The sequence below is a fragment of the Notolabrus celidotus genome, chromosome 7 (genome assembly GCF_009762535.1).
Source record: "Notolabrus celidotus isolate fNotCel1 chromosome 7, fNotCel1.pri, whole genome shotgun sequence".
Classification (NCBI taxonomy): domain Eukaryota; kingdom Metazoa; phylum Chordata; class Actinopteri; order Labriformes; family Labridae; genus Notolabrus; species Notolabrus celidotus.
Window position 1 is genome coordinate 20510641 of NC_048278.1, and position 13111 is coordinate 20523751.

Sequence of the window (13111 nt, forward strand, 5' to 3'; positions counted from 1 at the left end):
AACACCAGAAAGTGTGAAAAGCTTGCCGTGAACTCTTAAAACCTCCTCAAGAGAAGCACAGATTTAATACAGCAGGTCAGTGCACACTTGTTTTGCAGAAATAGATCTTATTCTGGGGGTTTCCCTCTAAACTGTGTCCACATGTTGGGAAATATTCTGTGCAGATAAAAGCCCAACTGTTGAAGCTTTACCCCTCGGTATACTTACAGTCTCTCCGCGTTGCGGGGTATGTTCCTGGGCACGCTACGGAGCCCTTGGCCGTGACAGTCCACTGTAGTCCCGGTGCAGGAGCACTGTGTCGGGCAGGGCTGGCCGTCCGCTCCGCCGGACAGGACCAGGACCACAACAGCAACCAGCAGCCCCGGCGCAGTCACCGAGGAGCGGCTAACGGGGCTCACAGCTCCCACCATCACTGCGGCAAGTGGGGGCCAATATGAAACCCACAAAAAGTGAGACAATACAACAAGGGCGTTAAAAAATAAAAGCCCCGAAATTCCCGAAAGAGCTCACAAAACTATGTACACAGCGGGACTCCGTCCTTCTTCGCGCTGTCCTCCCTTTGCAGACGTGTTTTTGTGAAATTTCTCGTTCTGGTTTTACATTTGGGTCTTCTAAGAGGTGTTTCGGTGTGTTGGAGCTGTGAACTGGAAATATGGTCCCCCTGAGCAGGGAGAGAGGACCTCTGAGAGGCGGTGGACCGGCTCTCTGGCTGCGCTACAGCGGCGCAAACTTCCACATGTCCCCGGCATGCGGTGCCCAAATCCCCCCGGTGTGCTGTGCTTGTGTGCGTGCGTATGCGGACCCAAGCCGGTGGAACACCCTGATCTGATCCCGGGAAACACACTCTCACATACACTTTAGTGCATACACACACTCCAGGTGAGGCTGTCTGGGTTATTAATTCACAACACGAGTCCGGAGAGGAAGCAGCAGCGCTCGGTACCCCCAAAAGCTCAGCAGAGGTCACCGTGGAGGAGAGATATTGATCCCGATCATGTATCGATTGCCGGTCAGTGGTAAGGGTGAAGGCAGCGTGAGGGAGGAAAAAAGCCTCGTGAAAGACCAGCGCGCAATACTATAATCCAAGTGAGCGTGGTGCGTCAAAGCGCTGCTCCCGAGAGTGTGTGAGAGGAGAGAGAGGGGGAGACGGGAGCGGGCACGTCTGCTGCTACTGCGTCTGACCAGACAACTCTCTCTCTCTCTCTCTCTCTCTCTCTCTCTCTCTCTCTCTCTCTCTCTCTCTCTCGCTCTCTCTCTCTCTCTCCCTCTCCCTCACTCGCCACATACACACAAACATACACACGCAGCCTGTTTCCCTCAACGTAGCAGCAGGTCGTCCGTCAAACAAGCAACAGTTGACCTCGGAAGGAAACTTCTTCTTCGCTGCAGTGTCCCGGTCATCTGATGCCGTGTTTATGTGGCCTCAGGAAGGCGACAGAGCTTCATAGGGAAACTCATGCGGACAAAATGGGAAAAAACCCACCTGACTCTTAAATTTCCACGGCTGGTTAAAGCTTCAAAAACACACTGAAAGTCCACCTGTCCCATGATGGACGCAGGCTTGTTTTCAGTGGGATATCATAAACCCTCTAAGCTTTCATCTTTAAAGTAAGTCCAAGGAGACTAAAAAATATTGTTAAGTTAATTTAATCATTATAAATAAGACAAGCTTTTAGTCTCTGTTACAACAGCTTTGGGGCATACATATTATTATAATATGGGGTTTCTCCCCAAAATAGAGCACTTAACAAATGGTTAGGGCATTATAGGTCTGTGAAAGACTTCCCAGCTGTCAAACTGACAGAAACCCTTCATTTCTCAAGATTTTAGCTTGTATTATTAAACCTGTGGCACAAAGCAATCTAGTAGCTTACTTAAGTATTCTGTACTTAAAGTAATTATTGCCATTTGACTTGAGATTGTAACAGTAAGGTATAAAGTATATTAATATCGTTTATCGTTAATATTAATTATACAAATATTAACAGTTAAGACGAGACTCATATTTTAGTTGTTGGCCTTTATATTTAGTTTTAAATAAGTTCTAACTAAGAATGCAGCAAAATAAAAGTCTTAAACACATTAATTTATCAAAAACTGTAATTCAGTAACAATATTATAGCATCCCCTTGGGGCTTCTGCTACTGTTCATGTGATAAAATGATATTATGATATGATAATATCACATAATTGGTCAGTTTCCCTATTTTGCAAAAGGGTACATTGAACAGGGAGAAGACAGAGGATGATGTAATATGTGGATTTACTTAATTGGGGATACAAGAGTATTACTAGGAACAGTATTTCACCTAATTACTGTACAACTGTCAGCTTTTGAGTCACAATTTCAGCCAAAACATAAGGTCGTCTTTAACTTCTCTGTTTTCGTGATTATGTTTTCTTGTGACTTAACCTTTAATATCAACTCTTTACATTTTGAATATTGAATTTACACCCAAAATTAAAACGGAATATATCGGGCTTCACAGCATCACTCAACTCTAGGCTGTCACATAGGATGAATCGCTTCCTTTTACTTACTGAAATACTGAATGTTGTTTATCAATAAAAGATTTTGTGAGCGTTCATCACTGTCTTATCTTATCATAATGTGTGATTTTACACCTTTGATCATTTGACCCCTGAAGTGTCCCCTTGGTCTCTAAGGTCTTCTGATGTGAAACTTTTAGGCAGAAGTTCATGGACACTCATGCCCTTGACGTTGGGAGTGCATGAAAAGAGAACCACAGTGGAAACTTTTATCTCACTCTTCAAAGGACTATCTATTTGTTTCTATTTATTGGCTTTTGATCTTCTTGATTACCTTAATTTGTACTAAATTGTTTTTTAAATTCACATGTCTCCTTTAGATACGTCTGACTTTGATGCTTGCTTTCTTGGACTCACTGGGAAACACTTTTGTTGTTTATGTGGAATAAAACACACGCAGTCCCACAGTTAATCTTCATTAAAAGAATCTTTGAGAACCAAACTTCAAGAAGATGACAAATGTCCAAACCCATCTTCCTATCTTCTTCTCTAGATCCCTCTCTGACTCCAAAGGATACAAACAGAGAGAGAGTGTGTGTGTGTTTTTGTGTGTGTGTGTGTGTGTGCATGTGTGTGTGTGTGTGTATGTGTTAGTGTGTGTGAGTGTGTGTGTGTATGTGTGTGTGTGTGTGTGTGTGTGTGTGTGTGTACTGTGATATTGCTGAACAAAAGAAAGAAGAAGATACATTGCCAACAGACATGTGAAGGGGAAGGAGAAAGAGGTAGAGCTCTGTCATTGATGGTGGAGGGAGGAGAGGGAGGGTGACCCCCATCTCCTGCAAAACATGAAGCTCCGGGGCACAGCGCCTGTTTAGACATAGCCTCAACTGACCTGTGTTCCTCTCCCACTCTCTCTCTCTCTCTCTCTCTCTCTCTCTCTCTCTCTCTCTCTCTCTTTCTCACACATACACACACACACACACACGCATGCATGCACGCACGCACGCACGCATACACACACACACACACGTGTGATGCCTCAGATTACTCCTTAAGCTCAGGTCAAAGTACAAGATTGTTTAACTCTTGTTGAAAGCTGCAGACTAAGTTATGTTCGTCTGTCTGTTTTTCTCCAATTTACCAGAATATCTGATTGACTGTTAAGTAAATGACTTAGTTGTCATATCAGTTCTATCAATATAGCCTTTAATCATGAGTTTGCCACAGAGACACATGTCATCATTATGTTGTAGAAAAATGCAAATAAAAAACAAGACAAGAAAAAGACGACATTTAAGGAAGACTGACAGTGGATTGACCCCTCTTCTTGACTTTGTGAACCCAAAAATGGAAGTTCTTCAAACATTGTAAAGACAAATGCTGAAGTTTTGAAATCACAGTGTGGAAATTAATAATGGTAATATCAGAAATACACATAAAAATATAACCTGCACAAAAAATGTGGTGTTCTTTAAGTTTCATTGTGTAAATTTCCCAGTTTCTAATGAACAAGTGAAAACACTCTCAAGGTACATTAAAAACGTATATTTGTCCTTCAGGCATTGAATCGAATGAAACTAAATCCTAGAAGTCCAAAAAGTAAGTCATCATGCATATTACAATTGTATATACAGTAAACTCTTATGTAATAGTCTATGCCTGCACAAGTTTTTTTTATTTTTGTAAAATGTGCTTTAAAAGTGAAGCAGCGAGTGACTGTTTACACTAAATATGAATTATTAATGATACCATCAAAGTAAAGCAAGAAGACACGGTTTAGTGTTATGTTTTCAAAGTTGTTACATGTCACAGTTGTTCTTATGATGTGAAAATTGGCTCTGCCCTCAAGGCAGCAAGCACAAAGATCTTTTATTTCAGAGCTCAGGAAGTGACATGACATTAGCATTGTGGTTGCCGACAGGTACAACTAGACCAACTGGATTTCTCAGAAACAGGATGGAGAGCATCCTTACAGGGCTGCATTTTTTAGTGATTCACCAAACTCAACAAAGGTAGTAGAGGAAGAAATGGGATTCATATTTGAATCATTACATATATAATTTCTAGGGTTACATACAATGAACAACCCGCAAATTAGACCGTCCTTGGGAATTAAGATGCAACAACAGCAAAAAGGTATTGAACCAGTGCACACTGGAAATTGAACTTTTCTAATTTGAACCAAGTATTATTTTGTTAGTAATGTAATTAATGTTTAACTGGAGTTTTTGGTAAAAGTATCTTTATGTCATAGTCACCTTACCCACACTGGAGGATATTTTCCACAATGATGCCATATTTTAAAATAACTTCCCGCCTTGTTAATGAAAACTAAAGCACTGCTCCAAACCACAAACCACATGTAACGTCCTTTACATAACATCAGAGGCATACAGTCTTTATGAAGGAGTACATGTAAGGTTTATTCATGTGTTTTTATAACCATGACAACATAAAATACCAATGGATGCTGGATTTGGCGGGTGAGCAGAGCTGCTAATGAGAAGTGAATCTGTCTGACGGCTGTGATGTTAGTGCTGCTCAATCTGCACTGTTGATTTAGGAGCTGTTTGTGTTATCTTTGGTTTATGGCCACGCAATAAAGCTGAAGGTGTGGGGGTCAGTGTGTGTGTGTGTGTGTGTGTGTGTGTGTGTGTGTGTGTGTGTGTGTGTGTGTGTGTGTGTGTGTGTGTACATGTGTGTGTGTGTGTGAGAGAGAGCGACTTGGGTCAGTTTAGCCACCTGGCCTCTGGACAGCTGCTACTGAGACACATGCGGCTCAAAGCTTGTCCTACTGTACACAAACACACACACACACACACACACACACACACACACACACACACACACACACACACACACACACACACACACACACACACATACACACACACACATCTCTTGCAAATATTCATTAATGCACAGGCACACGGAGCAGCAGACAGACACACAGACTATCAAACAGTCTATTACACCCTTGTATTAATTAACCTCATTAATCAAATCTGCTGCATCAGATCCATCTTGTGTGTGTTGTCAGATAATCACATTATTAAAAACCAATGATGTTTGTGTTTGTACTGGCACTGTCAACACAGGGGCTGGTTACACAGCTGCACCGGGACACACACACATAGAGACAGTGGGATGAACACACAGTACCACACCAAAACACACAAACAGTAACATTAAAAAAACAAAAACTCCTCCTCCTCGCTCAGATTCCATTCACTCCCCTCTGTCAGTGTGTGCTGGAGTGATCCATCCATGAGTTGTATGGAAACTGGATTGAGGCCCTGAGGTGTGTATGTGGCTGGTTACCTTTTGTTGTGATGGGACTGAGCTGTGTTGTCTGGCTCACACACCCTGTCGCAGAGGCCCTGGGAGATGCTGAGAAGGTAAATAGGATCTGATGAAGAGACGGGCATGTCAAAAAGTCTCCACTCCTCTGCTGTTGCTGCAGGAAGGTGTGTCTGTTTTCACAGGGCCTCTGCAGGATAATCAATGATCCCGTCATTTGTTAACTGAAAGACAAAAGTGACCCAAATTTGTAAAAGGTCCAGTTTGTCAGATTAATACGCTTGTGATTTAAAAAAAATTGCAAGTTATTATTTGAATAAAGATAGATGGTCAAAATGTCAATGAAAAGTACAATTTACAGTGCTTTTGCTTATTCTAGTGTTGAAGTTATTTTAAGGGACTCTTCTGCATTATCATCAAATCATTTCACATATTTGGCAGGTTTTTTTTTCGTGTGAATTTTCTTACAAAGCACAAAACCCTAAGTGTGAAGACACTTCAATATGTAACACCTTTGGGATGAAATCACAACAATTTAAGCCCTTTAAGATCTACTTTACGTTATTATTTTAATAATTAATTTTAATACTGCTGATCTTATTGCTTGAATAGTTCTTTTTCGTATGCCATCATTGGTGCACTGTTATGTTTTATTAGCACATCATTGTAGATCAGGAAACACACTTCTCCATTTTTTCAGATTTTTTTTGTGCCTTTTGCCTGTATTTGATAGGACATCTTGAGAGACAGGAAAGAAGGGGAGAGGGGTCGACTTACATAGCACCAAATCATATCAGAACCGAGTATCAATCATACGACCTGTAAATCTGTACATGGTGCGCCTTCTCTACCAACTTCTTCATTTTTTAAAAGAACTATAGGTGGCTAAAAAATGTAAATAACTTTAAAAGCTAGACCTCCTCTACTTCCAAATCCAAAACCCTAAATTGTCATAAATGTCTGTCAATCTTCTCAAGACGAGTCTTGTTTATTGTACCAGCAAACCTTGCTGCAACAAACATAGTTTTAAGTTTTGGGGCATGATGCATAAACTTATATTACATTTATCATTTTTTAGAGAGAATAATCAAATTAATACTTTTTTAAAATGTTTTTTTTTTAAAGAACAATATGGTTGACTTGTTTAGGCAGATTTTTTTCCTATACTGTGTCTTAATGTCTATGTTAAACCAGTTCAGGTCATTTGAATGTGTGTTAAGCAATGGTATAGGAGGGTGTCCAACTAGACATGATACTCATAGCATATTTCCTCTCATGGTGCAACAATAGAGTCTCATCCACTCTAATCCCTTTACACAATTATCCCTCAGTGTTTGTGTGTTTAAGCACTGACTGCGGCTTTTCCATGGAAGTGAACCAAAACAACCCAACCGCCATTATCCTAAAATAGCCCATAAGTACAAGATAAACATGTGTGTGAAACTAATTGTGCGTTGTGCAGAGTTGGCATGTTGATGGGTATTGTTGTGACAACAGATTCAGAAACCATGGCTGAACCCTCATTATGAAGGAAATAAAACATTTCCCATATGTGTCATGTTTCATCATATAGAGGACGATGAAGTTTAGGTGACGGCAAGCAAGAGGAATCCGAGTGAATAGATTAAGGATTAAAGGCAATAGAATTCTTCTTTACTTGTTTCCATTCTTCTCCTTTCTGCTGAACTTAAGATGACAAATGAAACAATAAATACTCATTCTCTTCCCCTTTTTTCCCCTCTTCCTCTATTTTTTTTCCTGCATGCCGAAACAAGGAAAAAGCCACATGGAGTTAATAACTTGCGCCATAAAAAACACTGCATCCTGACACTCTCCCATACTCACATATGCACACTCGTCAGCGGTAGTGTCTGTGCTCCGGATATATCATCTGTTTATCACACTGTGTATAATCCAGGAATTTGTCTGAGGATTTGTTAAGCCTCTTCTTTTTTTTCTTCAAGAACAAAAAAACTGAACTGACAAAAGTGGGGGAAAAAGAGCACCATGTGTCACAAACACAATGAAATACAGTCCCAGCTTGATATGAGAGCAGTGCTGCAGCAGGAGAAGTTAGAGGAATGAGTTATAGTGGACTATAAGCTGAGCTGAAGAAATGGCTCCTAAATACTGACACAGTATATGATTTCCTGACAAGTGCAAGACTCTTGTTTCAGATGGGGCTTTATGGGAGAGGGCTGCGTTGTGTCAGATGAGAGGAATGATGTGTGGTGTCCTGCAGCCTGTAAGAGAGGAGTTTTAAGGAGTGTAAGGAGGGTTAGTAAATCATTTGAGGCTCCAGCACTCTGAAAAGCAACTCTAAAATACTTGTTTTGGTAATGGATATGTAGCTGATATTACATTTTAAACTCATACCATATATTATCTTATTTTGTTGTACGCTCCAAACCTGCATATAAAATTCTCAGCTCTAAACTTGAAACAAAGTGACTAATTTCCAAGTCCTTTAAAGGGCAATTTGATTTGTCCAAGAAAAGTCTCAGAAAACAGTCAAAATTGAGCTCAGTTCGTTTAACAAGGCTGAACAAGGTATCACAGCATCTGCGGCAAAGGATGTCAGAATGGTTTGCTGAGTGTGGCTAACAATAGCAGAGGTAGCACCTGCAGTTTTTAGTCTTTCATGCAGGTCAATGACCATATACATGTGCTGGTTACATATTGCTTGAGTTGAGTGGTTTTATGTCAGTTTGACCAGACACAGCCTATACACACAACTGTGTCTCCCTTTTCTGGATCAAATTACGGGCAAACTTTGCTACTTTACAAGATAGCATCTGTAATCTGTGTTTACATCTGTGTCGTAGCATTATAGCATTATGTTGGTAGCCATTTACTGGGGCTACAGCCTTGGCTAGTGTTGGATGGCTGGGCTGCAACTTCAAAAGAACATACAGTCAGGACTTTGAGTAAACAATAATAAAATATTAATAATTACTTTAAAAGACTAAGTATTCTAGTCCCAACTAGCAAGGGTGAGAAAGTTATTTGATGATACACAAGCACACAACACATTAGTGCTGTACCAGCAAAAGTGTGAATGCTTTTGGTAAGATGAAAGGTCATGCTCTTTTCCATCATTAAAGCTGGCCAGTTTAAAAGTGATTTTTTTAGCTTAACATGCATGAAAATGTACTTGCAGATTGGCATTCTTGTGCATCCAGTCTTAGAATCCATCAGCTATCATCTGACTCGGATAAATTCCCCTGATAAAGATTGCCAACTTGTCGGAAATTTCTTCACTCAAAGCGTAGGCTTCTTTTCACAAGCACAGTGAAATTTGCCTTCCAGTTACGCATATCTGCAAAGAAACACTGTAATTTTCTTGGTTGATTACTTTCCCCAGATGAGCACTTATTTATCTGTTTCTGGTGAGTCTCAGTTTCATTGTTAATAATAAGTACTTACTACTGGAATGAAACTAAAAAAGAAACCACATGTCTTGTGATTCATTTGCACTCATACAAGATTCGGATTACTGGGTTCATGTCAAATGAGAAGGTATGTCTGCAAAAGAAACATTCAGTTTATTTCTTGTGAGTGACTTGCTTTTACCTTTACCTTAATAACACCACAATGCAGATTTGTAAAAAGTAAAAAAAATGCAAGTTTTGCTAGGTTTGTCCTTAGGAGAGGAAGAAAACAACTTCTAAAAGTGTTTTTACATTTTATAAACTAGAATAAACTAGATCCGGATTCCTGGAGATAGAAATGTTCTTTAGCTTGTCGGGGACCATCTTACAGCTGCCACACACGTATCCATAGCACCCTGGAGACATGTTCATTGTAACACCGTTGTACAGAAATCAAAGTGAGTTTCCGAATCCCCAGAGTGAGAGTGAGGGTCAGCTCTGTTCAACACTGAGGGAAGTCCACAGGAAGAGCCTGAAAAACAGCAGAAAAACAAAGTGCAAAGGCTGGTATAGGAGAGAGGGGTGAATGGAGAGATGAAGAGAGTGGGAGGAGTGACAGTGAGGGAAAAGTTTGGGAAGAAAAAGTGAGGTGTGAAGAAAGGACAACAAGGCAGAGAAAGGAGGAAGAGAAAAAATATGAAGGGTCCTTTGCAGAGAAAGAGAGAGGAATCGTGGAGACAAGCGAGTGAGAGGAGGGTGTGTAGAAAGAGGAGTGTGGGAAAGATCAATATGCTCTCTGGAGCGACTGGAAGAGACAATCAGTCCTGTCTGACCCTCGTCTCCCCTTGGTGTCAGTGTGTATGTTGTGTGCATGCATGTGTGTGTATGTATGTGAATTTGTGCATATGTTTAATTTGCCTGTATGTGTTAAAATACAACATGTCTGTAAATTGATTTTGAGTTTAGGGAGAATTGACGCTCACTTGTCAGGTAAGGAATGTGCGGTTGTAATCAAACATGTGTGTGTACTGTGTGTGTGTGTGTGTGTGTGTGCTGCTGTCCTCAGCTCCAATATGTTTCATTGCTGTGACTGCTGAGGGCAGGAGAACGATGCCAGGGAAGCTAATGGGATAAAAGTTCATTACTCTCCCTCTATCAGCTTTATGAGAAAGGACAGATCGAACAAACACTCCGAGCAAAGTTGAAATAGGATGAGGCTGTCACAGCTGCAAATGGAGCGTCTTGCGGCTTTGACTGGCACTGAATGAGCGGATTCTTGCTTACGGTCACTTTAAGTCACTTTCCTCTCTAACTCCATCTGTGTCACTGCCATCTACGGGGTCACATTCAGTCACAAGCCATGGGCTATGGGCCACATTTTCTCAGATTGTCCTGAAGTGCTTTTTACAAGATTACCCTGGCTATTATTATTGTCAATATAAAGAAAAAAGGGCTCCTTTGCCCCCCTCCCTCTCCTCCTTTCTAGATGTATGTGTGTGTAGAGTATTTTTGCAAGCCTGGAGGCCGGTGGCCATCCACTCGATGGTCGGGGTTTGTAAAGCTGGCTCGACCTGCTATTGTCTGAGTCCCACTCCTGAATTCAGTTTCTCCATCTGCCCCCAGGCTCCTCTCAGACTGACAGGGGGCGAGGGGGGTTAGATGGATAGATGAAAGAGGAAAAATACGACTCCTTAGAGTGAGAGAAATTTACCAGTCACGAAATCCACTTTTCTCTATCTCTCTATCACCCCTCTGACACCACCATCCAATCACCACTTCTGTCCCCTCTCCTCCTCCTCCCCCCAGCTCTGTGTCTCTGCTGTGCAGTTGCAGGGGGTTAATTGAGGTCTGAACAGCAGGGGGCTATTATGACACCTTTGCTAAGAGGACACACAGAAACACGCGCACACACATAATTCTCTGCACACATCATAAAGCAATAATCAAAACGTCAAGATGCAGGAAATGCACCAGACTCCTCATTTTCAGTGTTATGCTATGCAACAGCTGCTTTGTTGAGTGTGTATGTGCTTTAGACAGGGGGAGTAAGTGTGTGTGTGTGTGTGTGTGTGTGTGTGTGTGTGTGTGTGTGTGTGTGTGTGTGTGTGTGTGTGTGTGTGTGTGTGTGTGTGTCAGGGAGGGGGTGATGTCAGATTTAATGATGGTTTCCACCCTTTGCAAAAGGCTGCCTCACCCCAAATCAGGAACCAACTGAATAAATCACACAATTAATCCTGCAAGTCAGCGTGGCGTATCGAAGCACTGTGCACACAAAACAGAATGGATTGACAGGTGTGTGTGTTTTTGTGTGTGTGTGTGTGTGTGTGTGTGTGTGTGTGTGTGTGTGTGTGTGTGTGTGTGTGTGTGTGTGTGTGTGCACGCCCGCACTCTGCATGCTCGGGTAGTAGCAGATGGTAGGCTGGTGATTTGTTGCCAAATTCTCTGTGTGATCATGTAAATGATCACATGCACACCCACACTCAAGTAACACAGACAAGACTGCAACTAAAGCAAGACATAAACAAACACGCACAGATGCAAACACAGACATAAAAATGAAGACACCTGTTGTGAGATAAACAAGGGAGCAGGATGATCATGGCTGTACCACCATCAATCTGAATTAGTCTTTTTTTTCTTCCTCTGACTCTCCTCAGTCTTGACTCTTTTTGACTTCTCAATGAGAAGTCTTTAATGTGAAACTGTGGCTGCACGAGGTGTGTGTGTCTGTGTGTTGGGGTTAAGATGTTGATTGAAGCTGAAGTTTAACAGTGGGAAGCTTTACATCAAAGACTGACATTCACCTTTTATATCCTCTTCTTTTGATGCATTGAAACACACACACACACACACACACACACACACACACACACACGCACACACGTGCGCGCGCACACACGCACACACTGAAACTTCATGGGAGTAGAGAACCGGCAGTTTCACTAAATCAAAAAGTGACATTTGCTTCAAACCTCTGCAATGCAGAAGGTCTCGTATTCACACACACAAACACATACATGCGCACACAGAGCACAAATCAGGGTCTCCTTCAGGTCTCTGGGCCCCTTTTGGCACACAATTACTTACACACAACACTCGTGATTTGGCACAATGAACACAATATATAGAAAAAACACATGCACACAAAAACCCAAATATGCACACCCACACACACACACACACACACACACACACACACACACACACACACACACACACACACACACACACACACACACACACACACACACAGATTTGGCAGCAGCAGCGTTGGGCAACAGATGCCTCTGAATGAGCTCTTTTGCAGGGCGTGATTCATAATGTGTCCATTGAAAATCACTTTCAACACATTCATAACCACTTATAGCTGCCCATGAATATTCACAGCTCAGAGGCTCCAACCCACATATGTTGTAATGGGATTCATGTATAGATGTATACAAACTCACACAAACAGGGACACAAATAAAAGTGTTTTTCATTTGGCTCTTTAAAACTTCAATGAAGTATTGCTTTACAAGATGGATTACCAGTAATTTAAGGTACGCTGATCAAATTACTTCAAAATTTCCCCTCCTAATGTCCCTGGTCTCTGGAGGAAATTACTTTTCAGGGCGAGTCTGTGTTCTAATGTGATAAAATAACTTTGATATCAGTTTAAAAATTAAAGACAGTGTCCTCAAAGGACCTTTTAGAAACCCCCCCATCCCTCATCACCTCTTCATTCTCAGTCGTTTAGTAACACTTGGAAAAAGTCTTTCCAAGTTCTCATCTCCTCTCCTTTTTTGCGCATTGCTTCTTGAGGGATTTAAAGCCGTGCTCTTACAGTGAGTCATCCCCGGGCTTAAGCTTGATGCGATTTCCAAACACCAGCCGTAGAATTACACGAGGTTCTTTGAGCTTTACCTTTAGACTCATGGCAGCTCCAGAGTCGACATTGTACTGAATGA

At 41.5% G+C, this 13111-nt stretch overlaps 1 protein-coding gene across 2 annotated transcripts in view; it reads right to left on the bottom strand.

Moving 5' to 3' along the window:
• Positions 1–1415, bottom strand: part of slit2 (slit homolog 2 (Drosophila)) — a 97313-nt gene extending 95898 nt beyond the window's left edge. Inside the window, exon 1 of one of the 2 annotated variants that reach the window (XM_034688751.1) lies at positions 208–1415. The gene's annotated coding sequence lies outside the window, so the exon portion shown is untranslated. The remainder of the gene's footprint in view (positions 1–207) is intronic. The other variant, XM_034688752.1, reaches the window with a different exon arrangement.
• Between the last annotated feature and the right edge of the window lie 11696 nt (positions 1416–13111).